We start from the raw sequence: 20,772 nt of genomic DNA, 5'->3' as shown, positions 1-20,772 counted from the left end.
TGGCAGGGATGTCCACTATCACTACTGCCATCCAACATAGTACTAGAAGTCCTAGTCTCAGCAATCACACAACAAAAAGAAATAAAAAGCATTCAAATCAGCAAAGAAGTCAAACTCTCACTCTGCAGAAGATATGATACTTTATGCAGAAAACCCAAAAGACTCCACTCCCCAAACTACTAAAACTCATACAGGAATTCAGTAGTCAGGATATAAAACCAATGCACAGAAATAAGTTGCATTTCTATTCACCAACAACAAGACAGAAGAAAGAGAAATTAAGGAGTCAATCCCATTTAAAATTGCACCAAAACCATAAGATACCTAGTAATAAACTTAACCAAAGAGGCAAAGCATCTGTACCCAGAAAACTATAAAGTACTCATGAAAGAGATTGAGGAAGACACAAAGAAATATAAAAATGTTTCATGCTCATGGATTGGAAGAACAAATATTATGAAAATATCTATGCTACCTAGAGAAATCTACACATTATAGCAATCCTATCAAAATACCATCAACTTTTTTCAAAGAAATGGATCAAATAATCCTAAAATTTATATGGAACAAGAAAAGACCCCAAATAGCCAGCAGAATGTTGATAAAGAAAACCAAAGCTGGCAGTGTCACAATTCCAGACTTTAAGCTCTATTACAAAAGTGTGACCATCAAGACAGTATAGTATTGGCACCAAAACAGACACATAGATCAATGGAACAGAATAGAGACCAGAAATGGATCCTCAACTCTATGGTCAACTGATCTTCTACAAGGCAGGTAAGAATATCTAATGGAAAAAAGACAGTCTCTTCAACAGTTGGGAAAATTGGATAGCCACATGCAGAAAAATGAAACTGGACCATTTCCTTACACCTCACACAAAAAGACTCCAAATGGATGAAAGATCTCACTGTGAGAAAGGAATCCATAAAAATCCTTGAGGAGAACACATGCAGCAACCTCTTCAACCTCAGTCTCAGCAATTTCTTTCTAGAAACATCGCCAAAGGCAAGGGAAGCAAGGGCAAAAATGAACTATTGGGACTTCATCAAGATCAGAAGCTTTTACACAACAAAAGAAACAGTCAACAAAACCAAAAGACAACTGACAAAATGGGAGAAGATATTTGCAAATGACAAGTCAGAAAAAGGGCTAGTATCCAAAATCTATAAAGAACTTATCAAACTCAACACCCAAAGTACAAATAATCCAATCAAGAATGGGCAGAACACATGAAAGACATTTCTCCAAAGAAAACATCCAAATGGTCAACACACACATGACAAAGTGCTCCATATCATGGGGCATCAGGGAAATACAAATCAAAAACACAGTGAGATACCTCCTCACACCAGTTAGAAGGGCTAAAATTAAGAAAGTCAGGAAATGACAGATGTTGATGAGGATACAGAGAAAGGGGAACTCTCCTACACTGTTGATAGAAATGCAAGCTGGTACAGGCACTCTGGAAAACAGTATGGAGGTTCCTCAAAAAGTTGAAAATAGAGCTACCCTACGACCCAGCAATCACACTAGTGGGTCTAAAGACACAAACATAGTGATCCGAAGGGGCACATGCACCCCAATGTTTATAGCAATGTCCACAACACCCAAACCATGGAAAGAGCTTAGATGTCCATCACCAGATGAATGGATAAAGAAGAGTGGTATATATACATAAAGTAGAATATTATGCAGCCATCAAAAAGGAAATGTCGTTTGCAATGACGTGGATGGAACTAGAGGGTGTTATGCTAAGCAAAATAAGCCAATCAGAGAAAGACAATAATCATATGACTCACTGATATGATGAATTTGAGAAACAAGACAGAAGATCATAGGAGTAGGGAGGGAAAAATTAAACAAGAAGAAACGAGAGAGAGAGAGACAAACAGTAAGAGACTCTTAATCTCAGGAAACAAACTGAGAGTTGCTGGAGGGGAGGGGAGATGGGAGGAATGAGGTGTCTGGGTGATGGATACTAGGGAGAGTATGTGCTATGGTGAGTACTGTGAATTGTGTAAGACTGATGAATCATAAACCTGTACCCCTGAAACAAATAATACACTATATGTTAATTTAAAAAGAAAACCCAGAAACAAGTCTGCAGCAGGATTGACTCAGTCATACTTGTCTGGAATGGGTGCTCTAGTGATGTAGCACACACTACAATGCAAAAGGAGAAAATGATGAAAGTACATTTATTATGGAGCAGAGAAATACATAGAAAATATATCTCAAAAGGAGTGATTTGGTCACAGAGGGCAAATTCAGGTCAAACATTCCAGATACTGTTGGATTCTATCTGCTCTCTTGGTACCTGATACAAAACACTAGTTAATGTTTTTGCTCTATCTTGCATCCTAATTGGCAAATATTTCATCTCATTGATGAACAAGACCTGGTAAATATTACGCACCCAGACGATCAAAAATACTACTTGCTACTGCTGTCACAGCTGAAGACAATATCTAGGTTATTTTTTTAAATGATCATGTATTCATTGCAAGATTATTATAACAACAAAACAATTGGAACCTGCCTAAATGTTCTACAACTATATAGCAGCTAATTAAATTAAGGTCCATCTACTAAATGGAATAGTGTACAGCCATTAAAATAATAATAGAAAGAATGTACTGCAACATGGAAAATGTTTATGACAGAATATCAAATGAAAGTGCAGAATCCCAAGTTAAAGGCAATCTTCCAATGTCAACTCTGTAAAACAGATGTATAAAATATCACAGTGGTACAAAGAGATTGTGACTGATATTTTTATTTAATTTCCCAATTTTTTGTAACATTACTTGACACTTAGTGTACATTTTTTCTATAAGCAATAGAGATCTGAGCAATCTCAGAAGTGTTTCCACATTGCTACTCTTCCCTGGTCCTCTGTGCCAGACAATTCCTTTCATTCCTAGATAAGACCCAGTCTTCTACAGGGTGACCCCTGAGCTTTTCTTTAAAATAGAAATTTCAAAGATGTAGGCATCCAGCAACTGCCCTCAAATTCTCTTGGTGAAAAGAGGTAGCTCAAACAACATATCTCATGTCTCAATGGCCTGTGATTTTGAATAAACTTTGTAGATTTGACTTTGAAGCTATGTATGCAGTTTACATAATTATAAAGTATAATTTAAATTTTAAAAGAAATCCATAAATTTTAAAAGGAGAAGGAAAACTTATCTCCTTATCTAATTTGTGGCACAGTTATAGAGAAGAAACTACTCCAAATGAATAGAAAATACAGTGTTTTTACTGTATATCTACAATAAGATAGACCCTATAGGCAAAATGAACTTTGAAAGTCATAAAATGTTTTGAATAATCATATTGCTGGTGGTAGTTTTCTGGTGTGTATTTTATACATAGTGTGAGTTAAAGCAATAGTAATTATATTCATGTGGTTAAAAACCAGGATTTTTGACATGGGAGTCAGAAAATACAGTTCATGAGAATACATTAAAATTCTATAGGCCTGAATAAGAATTGGTCATCAAGATCAACTTGTATGTATTTTTTAGACAATCCCTTATGCTCCATCAATGAAAAGACATGGAAATAATGACTAGCCCAGTAGCAATAAGCATTTTTAATTCCTAGATCTTACTCTCTAGATAAATTCTATTTTCTACTAAAAAGAACCAGGAGGATGCCTGGGTAGCTCAGTGGGTTTACCATCTGTCTTCGGCTCAGGTCATGGTTCCAGGATCCTGGGATGGAGCTCCACATCAGGGCTCTCTGCTCAGCAGGGAACCTGCTTCTCCCTCTACCTGTCATTCCTCCTGCTTATACTCTCTTTCTCTGAAAGGCAAATAAATTTCTAAAAATCTTGTTTAAAAACTTAAAAAAAAAAAAAAAGGACCACAGTTTCTTGGAGAACTGGCTAATATCAGAGCTGCATCAGGACATACATGAAGAGCCCCAGTACCTTATATATCAGAAGTGAAGCTTCTCAAAGTATTAAAGCGCTGACTTGAATTAGCCTCCACGCCCAAAGATGGGAAAATCTGAGCCTCAGGATGGTTAGTAAGTGCAATGATTAGAAACACACCAAATGCTTCTCAATCCATTCATTCATAAAGGTATTTTCCAATCCAATGATTATATTTGAAGACTATTAGGGTACCTACTCATGGTTTGAAAGCTGGTAAATAAAAAACTTCAAGTATTTATCTTTTATCTCAGGATAACCAGTATCTCAGCTTAAATGAAGAAGGAAAGAAAGGACTGTATCACTGCCATTTTGCAAGTCTTAAATAACAGTCACCAATGACTGATAATATCACAAAATTAAAGACGAAACAAAATGTAAATCCTGATAAATATCCACAACACTTCCTATAAAACAATATTGCAAAAAAAGGCATATGTAAATCTGATCCAACCTCTTGATCTAACCAACAACTGACAGAAAATATTGGGGCCAGAAGATCTCAAAAATGCAGTATGCCAAATCCATAAGGTGGGAAGCTAAGGGACACACAACCTGGTATCTTCAAAAATTCAACAATAAAATAACGATTGCAAAGACACAAAAAGATATGTAAATAAAGACATAAGAGAGAAATAAAAAAGAATATAAATCTTATTTGAATCATGATTTAAACAAACAAACTCAACATCATTGGGAGCAAAAACTGGATAGTTAGAAGTATTAAGAAATTATCATTTCTATGTGTAATGAAGGTATTAGGATATTTATAAAATTATATAATATCATAATACATAAATTTTTATAATAATATCATATATATATGTACACACAACACACACACACACACACACATACATAATGAATCATGGGTCCTCACCTCTTGGAGATACATGTTTGATTATTTACAAATGAAATTATATTTCTCTGAAATATGTTTCAAATCCAGGGAGTGAGGGAAATAAATGGGAGTATGGATGAAACAAGATGGGCATGAACAGATAAGCATAGAAGATAGATGATGGAGCTCATTATAATTTATTATGCTATTCTGTTTTTGTTATGCTTGAAATTTTTGTTCATTGAAGAGTTTAACAAACTCTCATATTTGTTTATTAACCCAATGACTTTTAAAATGGATGTCAACCTATTACTAATCATACTGTAGGTAACACTTTTATAATACATACATCTTATTTACTCATTGCCATATGTGTAGAAAAATACCACATGGTACCTAATATATATGGCAGTCTATAAATCTCTTCATAAGTTAAAAATCTCTGAGATAACTATTACTCACATTTTCTAAAGAGGAAATCACTAAATAGAGAGGGATTTGGAATCATACAATTCAGACTGGGTTTGGAATCAGACAATTCTAACTTTGAACTGCACTATTCTTGTATTTTAATATTCACATGACAATCAGAAGCATTTCTGGAACTAAACCATATTATACCATTAGCCTGCAAAAAAATTAAAAAATTAAAATTAAAAAATCAATTATCTCCTTGTCCCCGGGGATAAAATTTAAGCACCCCTTCACACCCAGTTGTCTCTTCATCATTCTCTGAACTTATCAAGTATTTCTAAGGCTCGAGAATTTTGACCCATCAGTCTTTCCCTGGAGAGCCAATTTTTCCATTTAACTTCCACTCATCCTTAATGAGATTCCTAAAATTACCCTTTTTTATGAAGACTTCTCTAGTCTCAGAAAAGAGCCAGTTATTCCCTTTTCAATGCTTTCACAGTTCTGAGGAGGGATACATTCACAGAATATATCTATTCACAGTGTAACAATAACTACCATTTATAGGATATTTGTCAAATACCAGTCATTGTTTCAAGTGCTTTTATCTACATTGAACTAATTTATTCATCCCCACAGTCTTAAGTATCACTACCATCAAAATTTGACAAGTGTGAAAACCCAGGCCCTTCCTTGATAGATTATATCCATTTTGCTTTTATATTTTAAATGCAATGTTCAAGGCACCTAGTAGTTACTCAGGAACCATTGGATTATTTGGGTATTTTAACAACTAATTTAAATAATTAATTTAAAGAAAAGCTATTTCTCAACAGCAGTTTTTAGATAATGCAACAAATATGTTTGGATTGAGTTAACTCCTGTGATCCACCTATTGGTATAGCCTGACAGTTTGACTTTCCTCAAAAGAAAACACAAGTAATTATTTGTGCTATGGAGCTCTTTATTTGCTCTTCTTTTTTTGTTTGTTTGTTTATCTTTGCTGTTGTAAAGCTTTTTTTTTTTTAATTAACTTTTTATTTTTTATAAACATATATTTTTATCCCCAGGGGTACAGGTCTGTGAATCACCAGGTTTACACACTTCACAGCACTCACCAAAGCACATACCCTCCCCAATGTCCAAAAGGTCACTACCACTTTTTGGTTGAATAAGGTCATGAAAGATTTTTAATAGACTGTGTTTCTCAAAGTCTCAACTGAAAATCAGTTTTATAAAAATACCTCTAATTGTAAGACACTAAGCGTGTGTCTTGGTTGACCTCAGAATACAGTTTGAACAAATAATGTTTTCTAGTTCATCTATTTTGTTTTTAGAACTCATTTGTCTTTTAAAATGAACTATGGTGCTGCTGGCAATTGTATCATTTTGGAGAAGGCTTTAGTATGGACAAAATATTGGCTGTTTCTGTAAGTACCTTTCACAAGCAATCTTCTACTTCTGATAGTGTGACTACAATTATATCTATCTTTCTTTTTATCATAGATCTATGATGCACATTCTTTCTACCATGCATTATAATATTCAGTGTATTTTTGCTGTGTTCCTTTAAATGTCAGTACACCAGCCTCAAAGACCAGTTAAATTCTCTTTTTCTATGAGAGGTAAAAGCTAATGGAAAGGGTTTTGACTTCTATAATCTTTTATGAAGAGGGGTTGGCCTCCGTTTCATTTTAGCCTAACATTCTGAATGTCTTCATTTAAAACACGCCACTTTCCTCATTAGAACTGTGTTTCATCTTGCCACACCCAAACTGTCAACGATTCTCATAACACCATCCATGGATGGGTTCATTTGATTTTATACAGCAGAACTTCAAACTCAACTGGCTGAGACAAGACTTAAAAGTTCATTCACCCCTGACCACACAAGTGCATTCTGGTGTCCCAATATTCCTGTTCTTTTTACTTGACCTTTGCTTTCTTTTCTAATGGTATCCTCAAATACCTTCTCACTTTTGGTAGCAAGATGGCAACTAAAAATGAAATCCTATCTTCAGAGTTTATATCCTTAAGAAAAAGATGGCCATTTATACCACATGAACTAATTACTGTGATCTTGGAAATTGGTATTGTTGATTGTCCAGACCTATGTCACATGTCCAGCCCTAGAGTTGATGGAAAGATATCAGGACTACCAGGGCACACACTAAGTGTGAGGATGGGGTGATCTCTCAAAGAAAAATAGAAGAACTATCACCAGAAGGGCAATGGGTTCTGGGCAAGAAATAGTAAATATAACCTATAGGAGATAGAGGACTCCTTCAGACAACTATAAGGTAATGCAAGAAACAAACAAAAAAAACAAAAACAAAACAAAAAAACAGTAAATATAGGCTCAGAGCACATGCGGACAATATCCAATTCAAACACTTACACTGTGGTTTTATCCAGGCAATTAATTCCTTTTCAACTTGTTTCCTTCCCTGTAAAATGTGAAATGACAATAATGCCTACTTTATGAAGATCGAATGAGTAAGCAGAAGTCAAATATCTGCTATGTACCAAATTGCTTGCCAAATCATAGGCACTTAATAAAAACTAGTGTCCTTCAAGATCAAGCATAGGTTCTTCTCATATAGGCAATCACCTTCCACTACTCCTGTCTTTTCATCTGTTATCTGCTAAAGTCCTACTCATATGAGAGTCCATTATACAATTTTGCTCTTAATTGAACACAGTAAGTTCAGGCTCTATATGCTAGATGTACAAATGCTTTGTCTTATCAACTAACTTTTAAGCTCCTTATCAGCTAAGTTCATTTCTTTGTGCCCTGCCCTAGCACCCAGCTCAGGACGAATCAATCACGCACTCTACACAGAGGCCTTTTGCATCCTTGGACTGACTACGAGATCAAATCACATTTGAGAATATTGGTTTACATGTATGGAAGCATGTGCAAGCAGAAGATGTGATAAATACAGACATGATTAACTAAGGTGGGTGCCTGGGTGCTCAGTCAGTGAAATGACCAACTCTTGAGCTCAGGTCACAAGCTCTGGGTTGTAAGATCCAGCCCCATGTCAGGCTCTCTGCTGGGTATGGAGTCTGCTTAAGAGCCGTATCTCCCTCTCTGTCTGCCCCTCCCCCTACTGTAAAAAAAAAAAAAAAGAAAAAATAAATAATTAATTAACTGAGGAAAACTGTATATATAAAACAAAAGGGTCTCTGTGCATTTATTTATTTATGTAGGGAGTGGAGGAAAGTTTAGGAAGTACAAGAAGAAAGACCTAGTGCCACCCCACTGAAACTTTAAAGATGGGTCTGAAAACCTTTTGAAGAGCCCTTCTAATTCCTATGGATTTCATCATATGCAGTGAGATTACCTGCATATGGGAAAAAAACAGAATTTAATATACATACTTAATGATCCACTAATATATAAAACGGACATTATGAGGTTAGACTTTGGAGAGAGACTTGGATTTCAGCACAATATCCACAACTTAGAATGGTGTGAAATTAAGCAAATTATATAACCTTCTTATGACTTATAGAATTTGTAGTGATGGACCTATATGGAAATGTGAATATTAAATAAGGTGGTACAAATAAAGAGCTTCTTCCAGCACAGCTGGGGAAGCAATAAATATTAGAAAATATAAGATTTACCAATATGTGATTTGGGGAATCTGTAAGACATAATGGGATTGTTTGATTTAGAGAGATTCAAAATCGAAGCATTACAACTGTCTCCTCAATCTTGGGAAAAGTGAACACTGCACATAAAAGCATTTGCCTAATATCCAGCTGCATGAATTCAATGCTGATTATTCTTTCATTTTCAATCCTATTTCTATCAGTTTCATTCTCAGTAGAGAGAAAAATCAGATGAGAGCTGGGACCAGGTTCATCTCTTTTTTTTAGAACTCCACAAGGGTTTCTCATCTGTATCTGAGTTTTGGCTTGTATTTACTGGGACCTTAATAATGAATTAAAAATAAAAATATAATTCAGTTACTGATTCTCATTTTACCAATTCCACAAGATTTGGGAAACAACATGTAATTACTGCCAGAGGAAAGCTTTGAAGATATTCACAGATACCTATAGAAAGATGAATGAGAAAACCATGTGTAAGTCAACAAGGTGCTGAATATTTGTTCATCTGGGTGAAAAGTCCATTATGAGAAAAGATAAAGGAGGTTTTTACAGTGGGTATAAGAGACAGGGACACAATCTGAAGTTTTCAGTTTGCCCATTAATTGGTCTAGTGCTTTCCTCTGAAACCTTCTGAATATACTCTTTAAAACACAGACATAAAACCAAACAGAATAAATATTTTTTGCTCTGTCAATTAGAAAAAGAATTTCCAGGTAATTCTTGAGGCAAAAGCGGAAGGCACAAGGTTTTTAGAATACTCTATGATAGTTTTTAATTTTTTTTAATTTTTAAATTTAACTTAATTAAATACTAGGCTTTCCTGTTTAACCTTAATTAAACCATCATGGTGTCAGTCCATTATAATCAGTTAAATTAATGTTCTGAATAGGAAAAATGATTTCATACAGGGCAATGATTACCCTATAAACATTATCCCAACAGCCACCTCAACTCCCCTTCTCTTTAGAAAAACTGCTGCACTCACTGTTATTCCTTGAAAATGACATACCCAAGCCTCAAGTTTCTTTGCCTCAACTTTCTTCCTTATTTCTTGTTAGAGCTATTTCTCAAATGTTCCTACAAAGTAGATCCCTCATATGCCACTTAAGGTCCCACAGACCTAGAGGTAAGTCCTGCTCATATATTCTGTGCATAAATGTTGCTTTCTCTTTGCCACACTGAAAAACCTATGAGGTCAGAGATTTCCCTTCTAACTCATATTTTCAAGTTTTTTCATATAAATGGTTGCTGATTACTTGTCCATTTATATAACATACTTTCCTAAATACTGGCTGGGCACTAAGGAGGTAAAATTAACAAAACATAATTTCCACCACTGAAATTTCATAGTCTAATAGGAAAAGATGAGCATATCAACCACTACAGTTAATACAGTATGATATTGTAGGAGTTGTGGCTTAAGCATAAACAGATTTTTGAGACCTTTTAAAAATAACTGGTAAACAATCCTAAAACAAATTTTTAAATGAGGATTTCATTTCTGGGCTAACATTGAAAAGGGTAGAAGAAAGCGGTATAAATAGAACAAGTAAGATATGGCCATATTATTAGTAGCAAGAATGGAAATGGCACTAGTAATAAAAGCGGTGTTGATGATGATGTAGTGATAAAGATAATATTTATAGAAATTGCCCTGCAGATCCTTTAATCTTAGCCCCATGCTGAGGGGCTGCAAGTAGAATCTGAAAAAAAATGTATTCCCAAGGGGTTTAAGAGAATCTTATACTGACAAGCACATTGGAATAGCTTCATTTCTTGCAGTCACAGATCTGATGTGCTAAAGGGAAGCTACTATCATTCTTTTTTTCCTTTTTTTTTTTCTTTTTTTGTAGCTTAGCAGGAACCTGATGAAAGCAATTCTTTGGGAGATCAATTCATTCAGGGAAATAAGTTGGAATGGGAAGAGATAAAATAGAATTATTTTCAATGGATAAAGCAAAATTTTTCAAATATTTAATGTTTGAAAAAATGTTAAGAACACTCTCATGTTTGCATTTTCACCTTGCTATTTGGAAATTATATTATTGATTTTAGATTGTTTAAATTACATTTGACTTTTTGTGAAATATTTCCATGCTTTCTGCTAATTATACTTGCATGCTTCCAAATGTTTCTAAAGCACAAAATTTTACTTCCTTCCGTTTTTCTTAAATTTTACCCTCATTAGACATATGGAGAAACATATATTCTCCAATCCTTCTGGTTATTCATCATAATCCATACTGTTCTCCACTGCTGTCAAGTTCTTATCTCATTCCTAATTACAAGGTCTAAACCACTCAGCCAGTCTTATTGACAGGGAATAAAACCCTGCCAATATTCTGCAACATGATCTTTCCTTTCCAATGTGCTGATCCATTGTTTCCTTGCTGCATCTTCTTTCTAATCAGTATGAATGATTCCTGGTAATGCTTAACTTTGAGATCTAAAGCTTGAATCTATGCATTAAGAGTAATGTAGAAATTGTGGCTTTTATCTAGATCATTAAAAAAAATAAGCACCTTTGTCTTTTTGTTTTCCATAAAAAGAGTGCTATCTTTGGCTTTAATTCTTAGGGTATTTGATTTAATACATAACTTTATTTTATACTGATTATATTGATCTGGTGTTCAATTTACCTAATGCCACAAAAAATAAAAAATGAAAAATGGAATCTTCCATATAAAGCTTTGGTCACATGGCACCAACTTAATGATCTATTATTTCATTTCATCATGTTTTAGTCCCCACCAGGACTATTATTATTTCAAATAGTAATATTGCAAATATGCAGACTTTTGGTAAAACTCCCCCATCTCCATTACCTTTAAAAATATTTTTAGGAAAGAGGAGTAGGAAGAATGTGTCATTTAGATTCAAGGAGACCTGAGTTCAAGTTTTTACTTAGCTTTAACTTAGTTTTTACTAGTATTAACAGTGATCTTTCAGAATTTATTTTCCATTTCACTTTAGTTTTCTCATCTGTGAAAAAAGAACAGGAAATAGTTTATTGATCTGGCAGGGTACTAATGAGAAGATTATAAATAATATAACCAGGAGTATCCAGTATCTCCTGGGACCTGGCCAGTTCTAAATGAATGATTCCATTGTCATTTTCATTATTAATATTTTGAAAGATATTATATCTACACCATAGTAACTACCTCTTTTTGTCTTTTTAATAAAGCCTCACTTTTCTGAGTTCTGTCCCTATAAAAACCAATAGAGAAGCCTGTATATTTGATATTAGTAGTTGAATATGTAAGGCTAATCATTATATTAAAATTACTATGTACTCCCTTTTTGAAAAATTATGTTTGAGTGGGGTACCCGAGTGGCTCAGCAGGTTAAGAGTCTGCCTTTGGCTCAGGTCATGATTCCAGAGTCCTGGGATAGAGTCCCACATTGGGGCTCTTTAGTGTAGAGCCTGCTTCTCCTTCTCCCTCTGCTGTTCTCCCCTGTTTATGCTCTCTCTCTCTCTCTGTCAAACAAGTAAGTTTTTAAAAATTATGTTTGAGGAATGTGTAAAACTTGTCAATCAATTCCAGTATCTTGCCAATTACCAGTATGAGACCCTTGATTAGAAGATTTTAAACATGGTATAACTAATCTGTTGATATTAATGTAATGGTCACCTTCTTATTACTGATACAAACATTGTAAGTATCTTGATATCTGTTTATGTCATAGTTCTTTCTCTTTTATAAAATTTGTTTATTTATTTGAGAGACGGCAGGTATGCTAGCAGAGGGAGAAGCAGAGAGAGTCTCCGGCAGACTCCCTGCTGAGCGTGGAGCCCAACTAGGGGCTATGAAATCATGACCTCAGCCAAAACCAAGAGTCTAATGCTCAACCCACTGAGCCACCCAGGCACCCCAATCATTCTCCTTTCAAAACACATTTTTTCCCATGATGGAAACCTAGAGAAAAAAATTGTGTAGACCTGTTAGGCATTTAGACCCACAAACTGTTACCTTGCTCTTTCTATTATCTGACACATAGAGCAATCTCAGACAGCAGCGGTGGTCAGTAACTACCTCAAACCAGCTGGGTGGCTGGCTTCACTAATGGTTCAAGTAGTCACGCGGAAGCTTATTTAACCAACTAATTCCTAGGAGGAGAGGCCACCCAGACATAGGCTATGCTTTTCCTAATAAGGACAAAGAAGGGCTATATACAGCTGCTAATGTAATAACCAAAAATAATTTAAGAAGTTCTTTATATCATCTTCAATCAGATGGCTAATATATTTACACATATCCACTGACTGCTTGGGTGAAGTGAAAACAAGTATGAAACTTGGTATCAATCTTTATGTAGTTTACGGATGTCTTCTGCCTACAGGTTTTAAACAAGTAAAACAAATAAAGGACACTAAAGCAACAGTAAATTGAGGATGAGATTGCATAGACTGACATCCTAAATGATTTTATACTGGGTCCTAAGTACACCGTCAATGAGCTTTTTTATTAAAAGAAAAAAATTAAGGGCGCCTGGGTGGCTCAGTGGGTTAAAGCCTCTGCCTTTGGCTCAGGTCATGGTCTCAGGGTCCTGGGAATGAGTCCCGCATTCAGGCTCTCTGCTCGGCAGGGTGCTGCTTCCCCCTCTCTCTCTCTGCCTGCTTCTCTGCCTGCTTGTGATCTCTGTCAAATAAGTAAATAAATAAATAAATAAATAAATAAATAGATTAGACATACAGAAATTTAGAATATAATAAAAACACAAAAGAATAAAATCATGATTATCTTACATCTTTCCCCCAAATTATTGTAAAGTCTGTTTTTCTAAGTAACTTGAAATTATTTACATATGTGCTATGAACTCTAAATAGTTCAGTATACATCTCAAAAAGTTGAAACATTTTTCTACCTAACTACAGGACTATTATTAAAACAAACAAAATTTAAAAACAAATAAAATTAATAATAATTGATTAATGTAAATTAAATTTTTAAAAATTTAAACAAATAAATAAATGAATGAATAATTAAAATAAATTAAAATTAATAATAATTTCTGAATAAGAGCTAATAGCCAGTCTGTATTTAAATTTCCTTAGTTGCCTATAATTGTCTTTTATAGCTGGATTTTTCTTTTCTTTTTGTTTTATTTTGCAGGTTTTTTGTTTTAATTTTTTTTTCAGTGTCTCAAGATTCATTGTTTATGCACCATCCCCAGTGCTCCATGCAATATGTGCCTTCCTTAATATCCACCACCAGACTCACCCAACCCCCACCATTCTCCTTCCCTCCGAAGCCCTCAGTTTGTTTCTCAGAGTCCACAGTCTCTCATGGTTCATCTCCCCTTCCTATTTCCCCCTATTCACTTTTCCTTTCTTTCTCCTAATGTCCTCTGTGTTAGTCCTTATGCTCCACAAGTGAAACCATATGATAATTGACTCTTTCTGCTTGACTTCTGCTTGACTTATTTCACTCTATAGCTGGATTCTTCAAATCAGGATACAATCTAGAACCACACCCTGTAATTAGTGGTTATATTTTTTCCGCCTCTTTCTTTTTTTTTTCTTTTTGAAACAGTGGCTTGCTGAAAACACCAATCAGAGATGCCTGGGTGGTTCAGTCAGTTGAGTGTCCGCCTTCAGCTCAGGTCATGATCCCAGGGTGCTGAGATAGAACCCCACATCAGGCTCCTTGCTCAGCAGGGACCCTGCTTCTCCCTCTGCCTGCTGCTCCCCCCAATTGTGTGCCCTTGTGCTCTCTCTGACAAATAAATAAATTAAATCTTTAAGAAAGAGAGAGAGAGAGAAAGTAAACACTAATCAATTGTCCTGTAGAATGTACTATGCGGAATTTTTCTCATTTTAACTCAAGGTACTATTGAACTTCTACCTCTTTACTTTGTATTTACTGCAGGAAAGTTGGATCTAGGGGTTTACTAAACTCAAGTTCATCAATTTGCCAAAAATACCTCATAGGTCATACTGAGGAGCATGTGTGTCACCTGATTTGTTGCATTGTTGTTGTCCCATCAGTGACACAGAGGTAAAGGTCGTGAAAGCTTGATTTCTTCATTGAATCTATACTTGTTCTCTTGTGCTCAGCCAGCCATCTATGAAGTCATGTAAATACTGAAATATCCATCCTTATTCCATCAGTTTTTTCATTCACTGATGACCATTTCCTCAGTCAATAATTTCATTTGGGTCTACGAAAAGATGTTTCTTAAATAGCTTTAACCATGGTTTAACCATGAGAATGTTGTATAACAAATGACCCCTAATTCTCTCAGGCTTATATTCACATTTACTTTGTTCTTTTAGATATGTCTGAGAGTCAGCTGATCTAGAGTGGGGTCACCACTAGATTGCATTGGAATCCAGGCTTTGGGTGGAGTTCAGTCTGCTCTATGCTTCTTTGTTCCTAGTCCGGCTAAAGAGCAACCGGCACTTGAGGCAAGGTCTTTTTCTGGCAAATGGTGGGAAATCAAAGCAGGCTAGCAGAAATTTCCCATGACTCCTCAAGGCCCTGCTCAGGACTAGGACAATGCTTTTCTCCCCTTACTCCATTGGGTAAAGCATCTCACCAAAGCAGCTCACGTCCCCAAAACCAGTCAATGGAAGAGGGATGTGCCCTCCACCAACCTTAACAGAAGGCACTACAAAGTCAATGGCAAAGAAAATCCCATACAGGGATTAAAGCATTGTAAGCAATAGTCCAATCTACCACAGTGAACTTCCAATTCTTTATTCACTTTCTTCAGATTAATAAACTCCCCTTATGATGTAATTCACTTGGATTTATCCTGAGTTTCCAGATAGTGTTTCAAACACATTTGAATTCAGTTCCCTCTTCTACCCTCTGTCAGATAATGAGCACCAATGTAATGTCAAAGTTATCTTTGTATCTCTGGAGCTCAGGACAGCTATTACAGCATAGAAGGTGCCCAATAAATGTGGGCTAAATTGTATTTTAGATTAGTCCTTGAGTTTTACAAACAGTTCCCATTCAAAGAAATTTATAGCACATCTTCCCTTTTTTTTTTTCTACTAAAAGTACAATTATCTTTGTTTCCCAGATGGAAAGAATAAGACAATGAGAGGGTGGAAGCATGGGCTTGCCCAAGTCAAAGATAGAGTAGAGAGCAGAACCCAATACTTTGGATTCTTTCTCCGCACATGCCCTACCTAGTGATTTCATTCCTTATCATACTATTGTCCCTGTACATAAGGCAATTACCACCAAACAGTTTCCCTATTAGTGATAAATTGAAGATATTGTTAAACACATTTCTTATATTTCCCTAAATCACACACACACAGAGAAAGAGAGAAAGAGAGAGAGAGAGAGAGAGAGATCGATTTAGAAATAAGTCAAACCGTGTAGTCTGTTTTAAAGACAAAGAGAAAAAGAAAATAAAGCAAGGGTTCAGGAGTCTAAGGGATATTATAATCACAGTCAATAGCAGAGACAATCATACTGCTCTATATAGAGAGAATTAAATTGAATTCATATTAATTGCCAGTAAATGGGAAGTGTATAGAATAAGAAAAGAACACTAACATATGAAAATGCAAATTATGTGATTGAAAATAAGTTTACTCTTAATTTGGAAATAAAATTGGCATGCAAAAATAGGAAACAGGTCAGTGGTAGGCAATAAGGTTTATACATGTGATTGATAGCAGCAATGTCCACAATAGCCAAACTATGGATTATTTTAAATCTTAACCTTCCCATTACAGCCGTACAATTAACAAGCAATCCATAGATTTCAGGGACAAATTATATTTGCATGACTATAGAGCCTGATCTATAAATATGTGTGTATTTGTTAGCTTGCCCTGAATTTAAGTATTTTGGGAGGTTTCTTTCACTATCCCCCTTGTTTCAGAATATCAGAAAATCTGTCACTCTGCAGGCTTATTGGGTAGAAAAACAATTAATTAGAACTGACTGGCTGTGTTGATAATTTATGCACAATTAAAAGTAAGGCTTTCACCATCATTATGAAATTTCATAGACTACTTATACACCCTAGTGGGAAAAATTGGTCAAAGCACTTTTTTTTTTTTTTCCTGAAGAGAAAAATCAAACAAGTAACAGATATATAGCACTTAAACATTACAATGATGTTGGAACTCCCTAGAGAGCCCTGAAATTCTGTAAGCAAACTGATATAATAAAATCTGACATAAAAAGCCACTTAAACCACACTAATTAGATGGATAATAAAAATCAAGCAACTATTGAACTGCAAGGCAGTCACATAGACAATTAAAGGTTAATTAGATGCATGAATACAAGTTCCTACTGTCCTGGGATTTATTCCTTAGATGTTTTGGACAGATTCATAAGGGAGATTGGCATATAGCTTAAAAACCCACCTGGAATTTGTTTCTGTGAAAAAAAGTTCTTTGAATAAAATCAAGTTTTAGGGGGCACCTGGGTGGCTCAGTGGGTTACAGCCTCTGCCTTCAGCTCGTGTCATCATCTCAGGGTCCTGGGATCCAGCCCCACATCGGGTTCTCTGCTGGGCGGAGACCCTGCTTCCTGCTCTCTCTCTCTCTGCCTCTCTGCCTACTTGTGATCTCGGTCTGTCAAATAAATAAATAAAATCTTTGAAAAAAATCAAGTTTTAGGAACTGGGATAGGGTGTGGTTAGGTGGGGAGGAGCAGCAATAAATAATAACAATGAAATACTTGGAGACTCCTGACAAATCGGATCAATATGTAACATGAATTTAAATTTAAATTTGTTTTTACCCTAGATACATAAATAGAATTCTGAAAGACCCAGAAAGCTCCAGTGATGAGAGTAGGCATTCTGTTCAAGGGAATCCTGAGTGGGCTAAGGGATGCAAAAATGTGAGGGTTGGTTCTAATCCCAATCCTGCCCCTCTCAAATCTGGGTTCTGGTAATTTATGGAACATCTTTGGTCCTCAGTTTCTCCTTCTAAAAGATGAAATCTAATCTAGGTTATTTGATCCTTTGTGCCTCCTCCGTTAATTTAAGCTGATAATTTAATAATTTTCTTTTCCCTTTCATTGTCATGTAAAAATGCTAATATGTGTGTATAGAATAGACTGGATGCTTAACAGATGAAATGTCAAAGCATTTCATCTAAAAATTTACTCCACCATAAATTCGATTCAATTTTATTTCTGGGAGCTGAACATGTGCCAACCAGATTTCCATAGAATGTTTTTATATGATTCTTCTATAAAAATAACAGGCAAGAATATTCTAATCACCAAAGCTATTTATTAAGTAATAACCCTATGCCACTTATTTAACTAGCATGACTCTAGGAGCAAATATTATTTCCACATAAACAGATACAGACTGTACAGTTTATTTTTTAAAGATTTCATTTAGTTATTTGAGAGAGAATGAGTGAGAAGGAGAGGGAGAAGTGCAGGGATCCTGATGCAGGGCTGGATCCCAGGACTCTGGGATCACTGACCTGAGCTGAAGGCAGACACTTAACTGACTCGACCACCCAGGCGCCCTAGATTATATGGTTTAGATCCTCACTCAAGGCAACTTGGCTCCTAAGAGCCTGAGACAGGAATTGAATTTAGGCTTTTTTTTTTTTTTCCTTTTTCTAACATTAGGAAATAAGTTTCATAGACTCACTTTTATTATATGCCTTAGGCTAGTCAGGTTTAGGATAGACTGACACTTCAGGAAACTCCAGTTTGTGACCATGCACTACTGGAAAAAATATCTAGAAGCAAAGTTATGGAAAAGGAAAGAAAAGGCTGATGCGTGGTTGCAGTTTTACCAGAAACAATGAGGGGAAAAAATCTCCAAATATTCAAAATCAGAAAGTTTGAAATAGAACGTCTCCCTCCATTAGAGTGACATATTTCAGGCTCCGGCATTATCCACAACGGTGGCTCAGGCCTGGCCCTCCAGGGGAGTTGAAGCTGAGGATGGCTTCTCAGGCAAGCAGCAGAGCCGGACCAAAGGGAGGTGAGAATGTGAGGAGGGGATCCCCAGAAAAGAGAAGAGCACAAAGGCAGATGCACGAGAAGCAGTGGTTGAAGAGTCACCGTCGATGAATGTTCCCTGAGGCAAAGTCCATGCCAGGTCCAGCAAAGGAAGGGCCAAAGGAGAAGCAGAACCTATAGAGGACGAAGTGGTAAACTGTTCAGATTTCAACGGGACAGTTAAAAAAAAAGTCTAAAACGGCAGCGAGTCCATGGGCAGCTGCAAGATGAGAGAAGCAGCGTGAGAAAAGATGTGAAGGGGAAGAGGAGATGACACAGCTGGTTTTTATTAGAAAGCAGAGGCCGAAAAGCTGGGGGGTAAAAAACAAATTGGGGTAGGTAGTAGGTGATCCATTTTATAGATGAGAAAACCCTCAGTGCTAAGGGCTAGAACAAAGGAATTCAAGTGAGTTTTTATGTCCCCAAAGCCTGTGCACATTTCTTTACCCGGTGCTGTTATGCATTGTGTCTGCACAAAGGATAAGCTTGATCAGCATCCTCGGCGAGTTACTGACTTATAAGGAGTTAGCAAAGGATTAGGAGTGACTGAAATATCCAACAATGGGAGTGAAATAAATAAAGACATGAACATATTACAGAACTTTCAGAAAAGTTGTTTTTTTTACATGTATTCAATGGCATGAATATAATTTTTCATAATGTGATATAAAACAAAAAGAATACAGAGCCACTTTAATGTAACCTTAATTATTTTATCTGGGTATGCACAAGAATGAATAAGAAATTGGATGAAAATACATCAAAATATTAACAGAATTTTTTTCTGAACTATGGGGCCATAGGTTTTTTATCTCTATGAATGTCTCTATTTTCCAAATTTTCTGTATTTTTCATAGAATGAGAAAAAAATTAAAAAGAAGAAAAATAGGGGCACCTGGGTGGCTCAGTCGGTGAAGCCTCAAACTCTTAATACTGGCTCAGGTCATGATCTCAGGGTTGTAGGATCGACCCCTCTCTCCTCTTGGCCCTGGACATGAAGCTTAAGATTCTTTCTACAACCACTCAAAAAAAAAAAAAAAAAAAAAAAAGAAAAAGAAAGAAAAAGAAAAAAGAAGGGGAGAAGTGACCAATTTCATTCCCTGTGTGTACATGAAATCAGATTGTCACCATTCTCTGCTTTTTATAGAAAAATGAAAAAAATTAAATCCTGGATGAGTAGATAATTAAAACTTGTACATGCCTATCAAAGCAAGGACACTCCAATTCCCATTTCGTCTTAGTGCCTGAACCTTGTCGTGCCTACAGGTTTCCTTTCAAAACATTTAATGGAGAATGAGAGGCCATCCCTCCCCGTTAAGTACAGGGTAGGCAGCAGGTGTTGGGACAGCCTTCATAATTGTACCTGAAGCCGCACGTGGAGGGCAATTGTATGGCTGGGAAATTGTATCTGATTATGATCGCTCAGTGCCAAATGTCAGAAAATAGCTGCCTTGCTGAAAAACAGCTTGTGTATGTATGGGGGGGGCGCGGAGGGAGCTGAGGGGAGCTAAGCCCTGACTGGTATGCTGGTGAGGCTGGGCAGGGACACTGCAGGACAGGAAGAACAGTGTGTTCTAGAAACTATGCCGACTCTTTGCAGCCAAAAGCACAGAGCCCCAGCTGGGAGAAGCTGTTGACTTGTTTGTGCATTTGTTGTTTGGTTGGTTGAAGGAGAATGAGAGAACTGCCCATAGCAGGCTTTCCCAACTGCCAGACTCTTGTGCTGTGTCTGATTTGCTTTGAGTCACGGGGACACAGTCCTTAATCCCCACCACAGTCATTCTTCCCTAACTGGTGAAACACCTTTGATGTGATTTTTTATAAGAACAGTTGGACTATCTCTGTCCCAACTCTTGTTCTGAATATTATATTGTTATTTCATGCACTTTAAAATCATATTCACTGTTTTTAGTCTGCCCTTTTGATTGTTAACCTTGGCTTCCAATCTGGTCCCTTGTGAAATACGTTCACATTACACATAGCTGGTTTCCTAACTATAGAAA

The sequence above is a fragment of the Mustela nigripes genome, chromosome 3, assembly GCF_022355385.1.
Source record: "Mustela nigripes isolate SB6536 chromosome 3, MUSNIG.SB6536, whole genome shotgun sequence".
NCBI classification, from domain to species: Eukaryota; Metazoa; Chordata; class Mammalia; order Carnivora; family Mustelidae; genus Mustela; species Mustela nigripes.
The sequence above is the reverse complement of the archived record's forward strand: the minus strand, read 5'-3'. Positions refer to the sequence as shown.